The sequence below is a fragment of the Gossypium raimondii genome, chromosome 6 (genome assembly GCF_025698545.1).
Source record: "Gossypium raimondii isolate GPD5lz chromosome 6, ASM2569854v1, whole genome shotgun sequence".
NCBI lineage: Eukaryota > Viridiplantae > Streptophyta > Magnoliopsida > Malvales > Malvaceae > Gossypium > Gossypium raimondii.
This window is the reverse complement of record NC_068570.1, coordinates 27,955,850-27,968,714: the sequence shown is the minus strand read 5'-3', so window position 1 is coordinate 27,968,714 and position 12,865 is coordinate 27,955,850. Positions and strand designations below refer to the sequence as shown.

General features: G+C 33.4%; 2 non-coding genes across 2 annotated transcripts; both read right to left on the bottom strand.

Annotated features, from left to right (window-relative positions):
- Positions 1-1,305: 1,305 nt before the first annotated feature.
- Positions 1,306-1,411, bottom strand: LOC128042062 (small nucleolar RNA R71). Its single transcript, XR_008197270.1, has one exon. It is a non-coding gene; the product is annotated as a small nucleolar RNA R71 (small nucleolar RNA).
- Positions 1,412-8,787: 7,376 nt separating this feature from the next.
- Positions 8,788-8,893, bottom strand: LOC128042166 (small nucleolar RNA R71). Its single transcript, XR_008197372.1, has one exon. It is a non-coding gene; the product is annotated as a small nucleolar RNA R71 (small nucleolar RNA).
- Between the last annotated feature and the right edge of the window lie 3,972 nt (positions 8,894-12,865).

The following is a 12,865-nucleotide window of genomic DNA, read 5'->3' as shown; positions in this document are numbered from 1 at the left end:
ACTCAATTTAGATCATTAAACCCGACTAAATTATAGGTTCATAATATATTTAGTTAGCTCTATTATCTTTCATAGTTTTTAAGTTTATGTGATTAAACTGTTTCAAACGTAAATTTCCCTATTACCTCGTATAAATGCTAAAAAACCCTTAGTTTAATATGATATGTAAAATACATGTTTCACTAAGTAAAAGATTCCAAGAGGACTTAATTTGGTTTCCAAACTCATGAAAGATCGAGTTGCCATGGAATGTTTTCCAAACACTGTTAAGCATGATGATAGTGAATTGAGTTTATTAATATAATTATCCTAGCCTATTTTATGTTGATTGTTTTTGTTACTAAAGTCCATCCATTCATTCATTTAGATAGTTTGCATACTTAGATTAAAATTGCATTAGGGATCAATTTTGCGTCTAGATAATTTAATCATCACCATTCAATTTATTGTGTTTTTTACATCAAAATTGTTAAATATAATTTTACAAATAATCGATTAACATACACAGTCCCTATGGAGACGATAACCCATTTTACTTTCTTATTACTTGAACGACTATGTACACTTGCACAAAAATCTCGTTACAAGTTTTTAGCGTTATTTTCGGGGACTGTTGCCTTAATCATTCTTTGTGAAATTATTCTTTGCAATTTGGTTTTTATTTTTATTTAATTTCTAACTTCACTAATTAATTCTTTAATTTTTTTTCTCTATTCTTTAGTTTTTTGTGATTTTCTTTTCAGGTCTTCATGAGCATAGATTGAATCATCGATTTACTCCTTGTAGACCCTAAAATCGAGCGGGCATTTAGACAAAGAAGAAGAGAAAGACTGGCCTATAGACAAGCCGCAGAAATGGACCTTGAAAATCAAAATGATGTTCAAGGGAATAGAGCCGTTAATGCTCGAAATATAATCCTTATTGCTGATGATAGGGACCGACCCACAAGACAGTATGTTATGCCACTTCTTAACGAACTAAATCTGGGCATTAGCAGACTGGAGATTGAGGCACCGCTGTTTGAATTGAAGCTTGTGATGTTTTAGATGCTTCGAACAATAGGCCAATTCTGTGGAATGCCCATAGAAGATCCACATATTCACCTTTGATTGTTTATGGAGGTGAGTGATCCCTTCAAAATAGCCAATGTAACTGAAGAAGCACTGAGGTTGAAGTTGTTTTCAAACTCATTGCAAGATCGACCAAGTGTATGGCTTAATTCATTGCCATCCAACTCAATTTCTACTTGGTAAAAATTAGCTTAATGCTTTCTGGTAAAGCATTTCCCCCCAAGAAAAAATACTAAGTTGCGGAATGAGATCATCACTTTTCAAGAATTAGATGACGAGTCCTTATACGAGGCATGAGAAAGATTTAAGGAGTTATTACGTAGATTCCCTCATCACGAGATTCCATATTGTATCCAGTTGGAGACATTCTATAATGGTCTCAACGCACACACAAGGTTGGTGATAGATGCTTTTGCAATTGGTGCTCTCTTGTCGAAGTCTTATAATGAGGCTTACAAAACCATTAAGAGAACAGTCAGAAATAATTACCAGTGGTCGACAAATCAAGCAGCTTTACGAAGACGAGTAGCTAGAGTGCAGGAGGTTGACACCCTTACTTCACTCTCAGCTCAGGTATCGTCTATCTCTTCAATGTTGAAACAATTTACTACTAACGATTTAAATCATGTTGAAACACAGCCACCAATCCACTACCAAAGAGATGGACCGAACAAAATGTACATGCAGTATAGATCAAATCAATCTATTGGTTTCAATCAACAAGTTCAAAAACCATCGTAAGTTGAACCTTCAAATAATTTGGAGAACTTGCTGAAGGCATACATTGCTAAAAATGATGCATTGATTCAAGGCCAAGTAACAACATTGGAGAATCTGAAAAATCAAGTGGGACCATTAGCTGGTGAGTTTAGAAATGGACCCCAAAGTACTGTACCAAGCAACATAGAAAATATTCTATCAGTCGAGTCTTCTAATCTTGAGAACTTATTAAGAGCAGACATGGCGAAAAATATGCAACTTTAAGAAATTTGGAGAATCAGATGGAGCAGCTAGCCATCGAACTTCGAAATAGACCACAAAGAGCTTTGCCTAATGACATGGAGAACCTAAGAAAATCGAGCAAGGAGAATTGCAAAGTGGTCAATTACAAAGTGGAAGGAATTTTGAACCCAATGAGGTTGATGTTGAAGATAAACCTCCCTAGAAATAGGAAAATCAACCAACAATTGAAATTCCTGCACCAAAAAAGCCAAATTCTACAAATTCTAAAAAGGTAAAATCTAAACTAATGAATTCTGATAAGCTAACCTCTTCATTAGATGCAGATATATTACCTAGGAAGAGCTGTCCAATCCAAGCCAAAGTTCCACAACCTCTATATCCTCAAATACTCCAGCAACATAAATAGGATACTTAGTTTAAGAGAATGTTGGATGTGTTGAAACAGCTACGTATCAACATCCCGTTGGTAGAAGCTTTGGAGAAAATGTCGAACTATGCGAAAGCTATAAAGGAATTTCTGTCTAAGAAGAGAAGGTTTGGTGAACTTGAAACTGTAGCCCTGACTATAGAATGTAGCCTATTTTTTCGGAAGAAGTTGCCTCCTAAGTTCAAGGATCCAGGAAGTTTCATCATACCTTGCAATATTAGAGAATCCTATTGTGGTAAGGCTTTGTACGATTTGTGATCGAGTATCAACTTAATGCCTATGTCTGCGTTTAGATGATAAGGTATTGGTAAGGCCAAACCGACTACAATTACACTCCAATTGGCAGATCAATCTTTTGCATACCCAGAAGGAAAGATCGAGGATGTCTTGGAACGTGTTGATAAATTCATATTTCCTGTTGACTTTATTATATTAGATTTTGAAGCAGATAAAGAAGTATCAATCATCCTAGGAAGGTCTTTCCTCGAAACCAACAGGACGAGAATCAATGTACAGAAAGGTGAACCCACCATACAAGTTCAAGATGAACAAGTGACCTTTAATGTACTCAAGGCCCAAAGATCTCCTGATGCGGTTAAAGATTGTTTTACTATCTCCGAGAAAGTTCCGTTGGTTCCTGTAAAATTAGAATACAATGATCCATTGGAAGGTATTTCATCTGACTCTTCACATCAAGATAAGGATTATACATGTTTGGAAGCTAACTTGGAAGAAATGAATTCAAAATTTCAATTCGAGTCATTAGACCTAACATCACATAAGTACAAGCAAGCCAACCCATCAAGAGAAGAGCCATCCGAGTTAGACTTCACTATTTTGAAAAGGCTCGAGAAAGGAATTGAGTGGACTATTGCAAATACTGAAAAGGGATCTGCCAAGGGACAGAAGAGTTTGATTCATTCTCGAGTATTTGATCCTGGGAAAATCGAGTCTCAATGGTTAAAAGCAAGGATCATGGATCCAATCTATGACATTCAGTAGGCGGGACTTGTACCAGAGAAAGAAGGTATAATGGAAAATGAGCTAATTTCATTAATGACCATTACAGGTAGGTAGATTTGTATGAATGATAGAAAGTTGAGCAAAGTAAAACAGAAAGACCATTTCTTGCGCTATTTTTTGAGAAAATATTAAATATAATTGCTGGGCAACATGACTTGTTATTTCTAGATGGATACAGTCGGTATGATAAATGGTTGTTCAACATTGCCTTTGTCAGTAACAATCATCAACAACATTGAGGGAGTCCTCTTTATTCTCTCTGTCGTTAATTTATTTTCATTTTTTCTCTCTAATTTGAATAAATGACTTGCTTAGAAATTATTTTTCTTGAATTAGTACTTCAAATTAATTCTGTCCGAGGAGAACCTTTCCTAAGAATTTAATTTGATGTAATTTTTCGAGAAAAAAATTTCTAAATGGCCCAAAAGAAAATTTTCATTTTCATTATTATTATTATTATTATTATTATTATTATTATTATTATTATTTCCATTTTTATTTTTATTTTTATGTTCAATAAGAGGGTCAAGTTGGCCCAATATTTAATCAGTTTATTTCTGTTAAGCTTTATTTCAGTGCAAGTAATAAAAAGCTTGTAGTTTTGGGCTCGAGGCCCAAAACAGTGATGAGGACAAAAATGTCCAATACTTGCTACCCTTTTCCTTCGTTGCAGCATCATTTGCCTACACTGTAGTAATTTCGAAAAAAAAGGGGATGACACATTAATAAAAAAAGGGAAATTTCTTTTCTTAGGTATTTATATTTATCTTCTTAGTTAGTATTTTTCTTTCGCATAATAAAAAAATTGCAAGCATGAATAAATTAAGCTCAATGCCTCCTCTCTAATGAAAAGCTAAGTAGTGTGGTAATGTGAATGAACATGTCTAGGATTGAATTGTTGAGGAAGACTTGGTACTTCAGTAGTCTTCATGACTCACCTCTCTTTCTTGCTATCCTACATGGTGTTCAGTTCTCATTCATTACTTTGCTTACACAATGAGGACATTGCTTCTTTTTTAGGTGGGGGTAAGACAATATTTGCATGAATTTTAAACTTTTTTCTTAAGTATGGTTCAATGATTACACATAAGTATGCTAAAATAAAATGATGTTCAGAATAAATTTTTGTTTATAAGTTAGCTCATATGCAAGTATGATTTTTGATTTTATCCGAGTTTTTTATGTTATCTTGAGTTATGGAATGCTTGTATGTACTTAGGTCTTATGCAGCCTTTTCCCATGAAAATTGAATTTCCTTAGAAATAGACATGCATGAAGGTTTTAAGTTCTTAAAATTGACTTAGTAACTTTCTTGAGGAGAAATCCTAAGAGGCATAAGAATCTAAACATGATTGAGGCACATTTTCTTTGGATCGTTTGAGTCTTTCAAGTCTACCATATGAATTTGACCCTTGTAACCTTAATTTGAGCCTTTGAGCCTATTTTTGCTATTTACCTACATCATATGCCATGCTACCATCTTTTTAAAATTTTATCTTATTTTTGCAACTATCTTAACTATACTTGTCTTGGTAAGCAAAGATTGAGGAAAAATTTAGAAAGGTGTACATGTTCTTTGTAAATAAAAAAAAAAGCTCTGCTTAAATATCAAAGCAAAAAGAGCAAAATAAATACTCAACACATTGAGAAATCTTGTTGGGAATAAAACTTCAAATTAAGTTTGGGGGTGGTAAAAATCGTTAGTAGGAAGGATGTACCTCGAAAAGATTCAAGGCAAAACTAGGGTTAAGATTATTGAACCTAAAAGTTTACTTCTCCTTTATCCCTACCTTGAGCCTAGCCCCATTACAACTATATAAAATACCTATTGATTTGGATGATTGTGCTGACTACATTAGTGGAAAGGAATTGCTACGTTCAACTTATAAGGACCATTAATTAAACCTTGTGATTGTTTTGTTTGATCGATAAGGAGACTTTGATTGAATAGTGAATGGTATGTATGATCTTGAAAACCATGCACTCTATGACTTATGCTAGCATTTTTCCATGCTTAGAATTTTGAAATAATGTTTGCATATGAGCGACTTATCAATAAAAAGGGTTTGTGAGCATGATTTTGTTGATGTATGCTATTGTGCAAAAGTTGATGCTACTTAATGATGTTAATTAAACTTATTGCAAGAATGTTCCATCTAAATTTTTGCTTTGCATTACTTGGGACGAGCAATAGTTTAAGTTTTGGGGTGTGTAAACTCAAAATTATATAGCATTTTTTTATATATTTTTTACCACCTTTTGACTTAATAATTATATTAATGTTGAGTAATTGTTAATAAATTAAGTGGATTTTGCTTAAATGTTAATATTGGACATGAATTTATGAAGTATGCACAATTATGCTTTATTACAGGATTTTTATGCATAATTTATATTATTTTCATGTTAATTATTAATATGATAATTTTCACTCTATAGTGGGACCATGGAAGATGAGATTAATATAAATGTTGCATGGACATGCACACATCCAATCTGTTTGAATGGAAATACCATACAAAACTAGGTCATAAGGATGTTAATTTGACCTAGTAAAAGTATTGCTACATGATGGACATGTCTAATTAATTATTGGACTAAGAAACCATCCAACAAGGAGGAGTCAAGCCCAATTTCAACACAAGCATACGGCTGCCCAAAAGTTAGCTTTGGGATATTTTATTGAAGGTTCTTACAGTTGGAAAAATATTAGAAATCGACACACCAACTTTATCTTTGAAACCGTTCACTTCATGGCTAATAATAGCAAGGATTTGAATTCAAAATGAGCAACCAAACCACCTCTTTCTCCACAAATTGTGGCCAGCTAAGCATGAGAGAAAAGGAAGGATTTTCAAACTCTATTTTCAGTAAACTTTACCCTAACCTTCACCTATAAATACCACACACCTTTCACCTTTCAAAGCATCCCTTAATCCCTCATCACTCATCCATCATTCTCTCTTCATAACATCCTTTCATTCTCTCTTGTTCTTTTCATTTCCACTCCATTTCCCCTTCCATTTTAGCCAACAAAACCCTTGTCAAGATCATCTCTTGGCCAGCCACCTTGAGAAACTCCTAGCAAAGGAGCAACGAGCAGATCGGAGGAACACCTTAGTCAGAAAGATCTGAAAGGCTTCTAAATTGAATTACAGTTTACTCTTTCATCCTTGTTGTTTAATTTAAACATATTTTCTAAGTGTTTATTGATCTTGCAATCAATAATGACAGCTTAATTTTGTTTAGCTAGGATGATTATGTTAATTTAATAATATTTATTTGATTCATGTTTTAGATGTTTGTGCCTCAATCGATCATGTTTTCAATTAAAATCAAGATGTATTTCATTCATACGTGATTGGATGAATTCAGATTAGCTGAGCGATCCTAACCAGACGACAGCTAGTAGACACATAATTAAAAAGTGCAATACTCAATTTATATCATTAAACTAGACTAAATTATAGGTTCATAATATCTTTAGTTAGCTCTATTATCTTTCATAGTTTTTAGGTTTATGTAATTAAACTATTTCAAACGTAACTTTCCCTATTAACTTGTATAAATGCTAAGAAACCCTTAGTTTAATATGATCAGTAAAATACATGTTTCACTAAGTAAAAGATTCTGAGAGGACTTAATTTAGTTTCCAAACTAATGAAAGATAGAGTTGCCATGGAATGTTTTGCAAACACAGTTAAGCATGATGACAATGAATTGAGTTGATTAATATAATTATCCTAACCTATTTTATGTTGATTTTTTTTGTTTCTAAAGTCCATCCATTCATTCGGTTAGATAGTTTACATACTTAGATTAAAATTGAATTAGGGATCAATTTTGCATCTAGATAATTTAATCATCACCATTCAATTTATTGTGTTTTTTTACATCAAAATTTTTAACTATAATTTTACAAATAATTGATTAACATACACAGTCCCTGTGGAAAGTATAACTCATTTTACTTACTTATTACTTGAACGACTATGTACACTTGCACAAAAATCCTGTTACACCTACAAAATTAATGGGTATAAATTATGTGGTCTTAAACCCTAGGCTTGACAACCCTAGGAAGTAATCAAAGGTTAAATGAGGCTACGAGATGAGTTTGTCGAGAAAATCTTAATTTTTCCTGGTTGAGAAAGTAAGGTCAGGAGATAAGTGACTTGCTGTCAAATGTAGTAGTTAATTAGGGTCAATTCCACCCTTAAGGATCTTGTTCTCTATGTAAATTAATAGTTTATATTATGTTTTCAGTCAAGTGATGCCCAAGCTTCTCAAGACATCAAAGCACAAAAAGACTGACACAAGGCATATTTTGTGTGTCGTTTTGCGCCATAGACATGGTGTAGCGCGACACAGGTCAACTTTCTACCCAAGTATTTTGGGGTTATGTTCACCTGCACAATCAACTTTATATGAAGACCTAGGACATTTCGAAGACCTATTTTGGGCTATCAACACTTCTATAAATAATACATTAGGGGTTTGATGTAACAAATTCGTCCTAGACGCATTCAAAAACCCTAGTAGTTTAGGAGTAGATTAAATTTCTTTTGACTTTTCAATAACTTAGTAGTTTTTCCTCTTGGAATAAATTTTGACCTAAGAGTTTATTTATATTATTCAAGTATTTCAATTTTTTTTCTTTTACATTTGATTTAATTCTTTATTCCAATCAATCAATTTTCTAACTCTGTTCCCCGTTCGATATTCAATCCACGATTATTCAATTATTTTCTCTCTCTCAAATTAATCGTGTTCTTCATATGATTTTTTCAATTGAGATTGAGATTATGAATAACATGAGTGGCTAAATCCCTTAGGGGAGATTAACAAGTGGATGAGGAAGTGATATAATCAAGGATTTAGGGTTTCTCAAGAGGGGTTAGTTGGTATGAATTACGTATTCTTAAACCACTAGGATTGACAATCCAAGGAAGTTATCATAGACTAAACGAGGTCAAGAGATAAGTCGAACCGAGTAAATAAGAATCTATCCTAGTTGAGAAAGTGAGGTTAGGAGATAAGTGAGTATCAACCAATCAATTAGTTAATTAAAGGCCGGGAGGTTATAATTCGTTAATCGATAGCTATTCCACCATAAAACCCTAATCTAAAGTTAGTTACAAACCCTGAAGCGAGTTAATTTTTCTGATTGGTTTATTGATTTAGTTCATTTTTTTCTTGTTTATTTAGTTTAGTTATTTAATTTTCCCTTAATTCTGTATTTTATGGTTGATTGTAATATAGGAATAATTTACTACTATTTTTTCCCGATTAGTCAAACCATTTAGTTGAGATGAGAAATCGCCAACTTCAAACAATATAAAGGAGAATCATTATACGAGGCATAGGAATTATTCAAGGCGATGTTAAGAAAGTGCCTACATCATGGACTGTAAGCATGGCTCCAAATACAAATTTTCTATAACGGTGTTGACGGACACACGAAATCTAGCCTAGATAGAGCATCTAGTGAATCCCTCATGTTCCATGCGTATGAACGAGCCTACAAAATAATTGAGGACATGGCCATGAATTCATACATGTGGCCTAATGAGAGAATCATGTACCAATCCAAGCCTCCCACGGTAAAATTTATGAAGGAAGAGGACGATGATGATCAATTCCAATGAATCCTAGAGAAGCTTAATCGCTTAGAGAAATCCCATTCTATGGGGTAGGCCATTTCTAGACACTTCTAAATCAATTATCAATCTCGAGCGAAATGAGCTAATTATAAAGATCGATGACGAAACAGAAGTGTTCAAATGTGGTTGTGATTCCCAAAGTGAGGGATTAGTTAGGGAGGAATGTTATGTATTATTCAATTTAACCCCTAACAACCTCAATCGGAGGTATCTCTTTAGTTATGTTAGTGTAAGAAACCAGATTACGAAGGAACAAGACAAATGGCAAGACTTCAATGGAAGAAAGAGAAATTGCAAGGGCTGAGATGGGTGAGTGGAACGACGAAAATGTGCAAGTGTACACAATCGCAACAAGTAATAAAAAGACAAGTAAATGTCGAGTTATCATACCCACAGGGACTGTAAAAAGGAATATTTATGAAATTAATGTTAAAACACTTTGGTGAGGGAAAATATTTGGTTTAAAGATGATTAAAAACTAAGGGTTAAAAACTAAGTAAAAAAATTTAAAAATAAAAAGGTTCTAATGCACGATTTCAAATAAGGTTTAATCAAGATGATATAATTGTGTTGGATTAATTACATTCCTTTAACTTAGAATTATTAAACTTATGTTTATACTGCTACGAACAAATTCACGGCAACTCTGTAATTTGCTAACTACTGCTCATACATACTTATTAAATTAATCAATCTCTTGAACATTTTTCAATGTCAATCCAAGCGATTAATCAATCTTCACAAGAATATAAAAGATCAAGTGAGGTAATAGAGTATTTCTACCTTGAAACAGTTTAATCACAATAATCTTGCAAGTTATGCAAGGCATATGTATCGCCAAATACAATGCTAAATTAAATTCAGCTGCCTTAGAAGAATAAACATGCACTGATTAAGTATTGTGTTGATTAATTACAATTTCAATACGATTTAATAATTAATTCATTGGTTATCTAACAATTAATATTGCAAGAATAACTTAGGCATGGTTTTACTTAATCAAGCATCTTACCAAGGCCTATAACAGCACAATCACAATTTCAATCATTTAAGCAGGAAAAATATAATCAACGCAACACGGATTAAATTCAAGATAAATTGATTAAAATAACCATTTCAATAGAAAAAATATTCATAAACATGTTTTTCAAAACAACAACGGAATTTAAAGAGATAGGGAACAAGAAGCAAATCCGGTGTTTCTCCGTGGCTTGATTGATTGCTTTGTTCTTTGTTCTCTGTTGTCCTTGGATATCATGGTGGCTTATGAATACTTTAATTTCTGCTCAACAATGGCTGATGAGGACCTCTTTCCCAAGAGAAGAAATCGGCACTTGAACAAAAGGGGAAATGGAAAGGAAAAGTTGAGAAAAAGTGAGAGAGTAGAAGAGAGAATGAGAGTGTGAGGGATGATTTGAATGATCAGCAAAGGGTGGCTTTTATAGCTGATTGTGGCTGCTAAAAATAGAAAATCCCATCAGCCAAAGAGACCCCCCTTGGCTGGCCACACACATGGAAAAGTTGAGAGATTCAACTTTGCTAAAAATAGCCTGGGGCAAATCCATAAAGCCACATTTTTTGGAGGGGTTTGAATGCAAGGTTGAAAGTTCTTCAAGGGCTTCTTTGCAAGCTTATTTAGTCAGCTAAAATGCTGATTTGGGTCAGCATATGGACGGTTCTAGGCAGCCCAATTGGTGGCTGGTTCGGTTCAACAAATGCGGTTTAATGGACCCTTTTTTCCATAATTAATTAATAATAATTTATTTAGCCCAAATTAAATTGGGAATAAATTAAAATTAATTATATTATGAATTAACACACATTTTTGGACCATCTTAGGCTAGAAATAAATTTGCTTCGATGCTTCAAATTGCTTCTCGATTTTATTCTTCGAGCATTGTCTACCGAGCCAATTTTCGCCCTTTGTGCGAATTTGTCAAAAATAGTCAAAATTAATCAAAATTAACTATAAAATTAATTAAAATTCATCATGTTCGTATTTTTAACATAATTTAATTATTTTATAATATTTAATTATTTTTTGACAAGAATTTAACCGAAATAGCATGATTTTAAGTTAAAAGGGGCATGTAAAAACACATAAATTTTCGTGTTTCCAGTGAGACTGACATCTGAAGTTGATGGTAAATTTTAAGGAATTACCGGACAAGTCTGGTAGCATAGCATAAATTCTAACCATAGAACTTAATCAACTTGTAAATATTGTATATTACTTTGTTTTGATTCGTTAGATGTAGAAATTAGACTTGTTTTTTTGTGTTAGAATTAGAAAGAGATATGTTTCCGATGACAACAGATGAGCTAGACATTAGTAGGGTGTACATACGTGCAACCAAAGACCTTCTACAAGTCCTAGAGACACCAAATTGAAGCCATGTTGTCACATAACAATCCAATGGCACGACACAACCCCTGTAAGCCTAAGAATGTGAAATTTTATCATTGTGTCGCACCATATTATACCTATGGCGCCATATTATACAAACAAAGGAAAAATTAGCGTTGGGTCACGCCATGCAGTCCTTGTGGCACGACATGCAAGTCATTTTTGGAAACTTTCCATTCTTGATTCAACATGACCTTCAGAGATTTTCACCAAGTTTGGACGATAAGTAAAGCCCTAAATGGATTCTATATATTGCCCTTACCAGCTACTATACCCTTTAAGTTGTCATAGCCACATAAATCAACGTTTGCAACCCTTTTGTTCAAGATTTAACCAATCTCATGCCTCTTCTTTTCTTTTTAACCCCAAAACCATGATCAACAATTAGGACAACAAATAATCATTTGCTTATAATTTCTAAGATCTTTGAGAGAGGGAGAAGGAAAAGAACATGAGAAAGATTCAACAGAAAAATCCACTTCAAGAGAGAGGTTTCAAGCTCTTAGCATTTTTGACGAGTAAAACAAGAGACATAATCGAATCACTCGATTGGGAAAAAAATTTTATGACCTCCAAAGAACCCACATGTATCCCAGTTGTCCAAGCATTTTACGTCACTGTAAGAGAAATTGAGATGAAGCAAGAATGGGACATGCCATGGCATCGAGTAATTATTCGAGGCAAAGAAGTTTTGATATCACCATTGGAAATATCAAGGTACTATGCCACTCATATATCTCTTTATGATTCTGTACAAAGAATGGATCTCATGAAATTTCTGAGAGAGAGAAAAGGATGATAGTCAATCTCATAACGAATGGAAGAGGTGCACGGGAACTACATCCTAGAACAAATTTCCCAACATCAATCCCGTAAGATCAGCTAACTCCGAAAACAAGAATATGGCTACAGTTTATCAGTACTTGAGTTTTTCCATCCGCTAACATCTCCAACATTGATACATTTTGTCACATCCCAAAACCTGACCTAATAGTCTTGGGTTAGTAAAATCAGGGCATTACCGAATAGTGGAGTCAAATATCAAAAAATAAGGTCGTAAGTGAGTATTTAGGGATATGAATGTCTTAATCAAATTTTTATTTTATTTTTTGGCTAAAAGAATTTTCAATTTTGAGGTTTAATTTGAAAAAGGATGGATTTTAATTGATTTTGGACCTAATTGGAAAATGGAAAAATTAAGGGTGATCAAAAGGGTAAATTGCCCAATTTTTGAAAGTTGGTCTTCTACCTCAAGCCATTCACGTCTTTTTCTTGTTTAAAAACACCCAATCATCCAAAATTTACAAAAAAA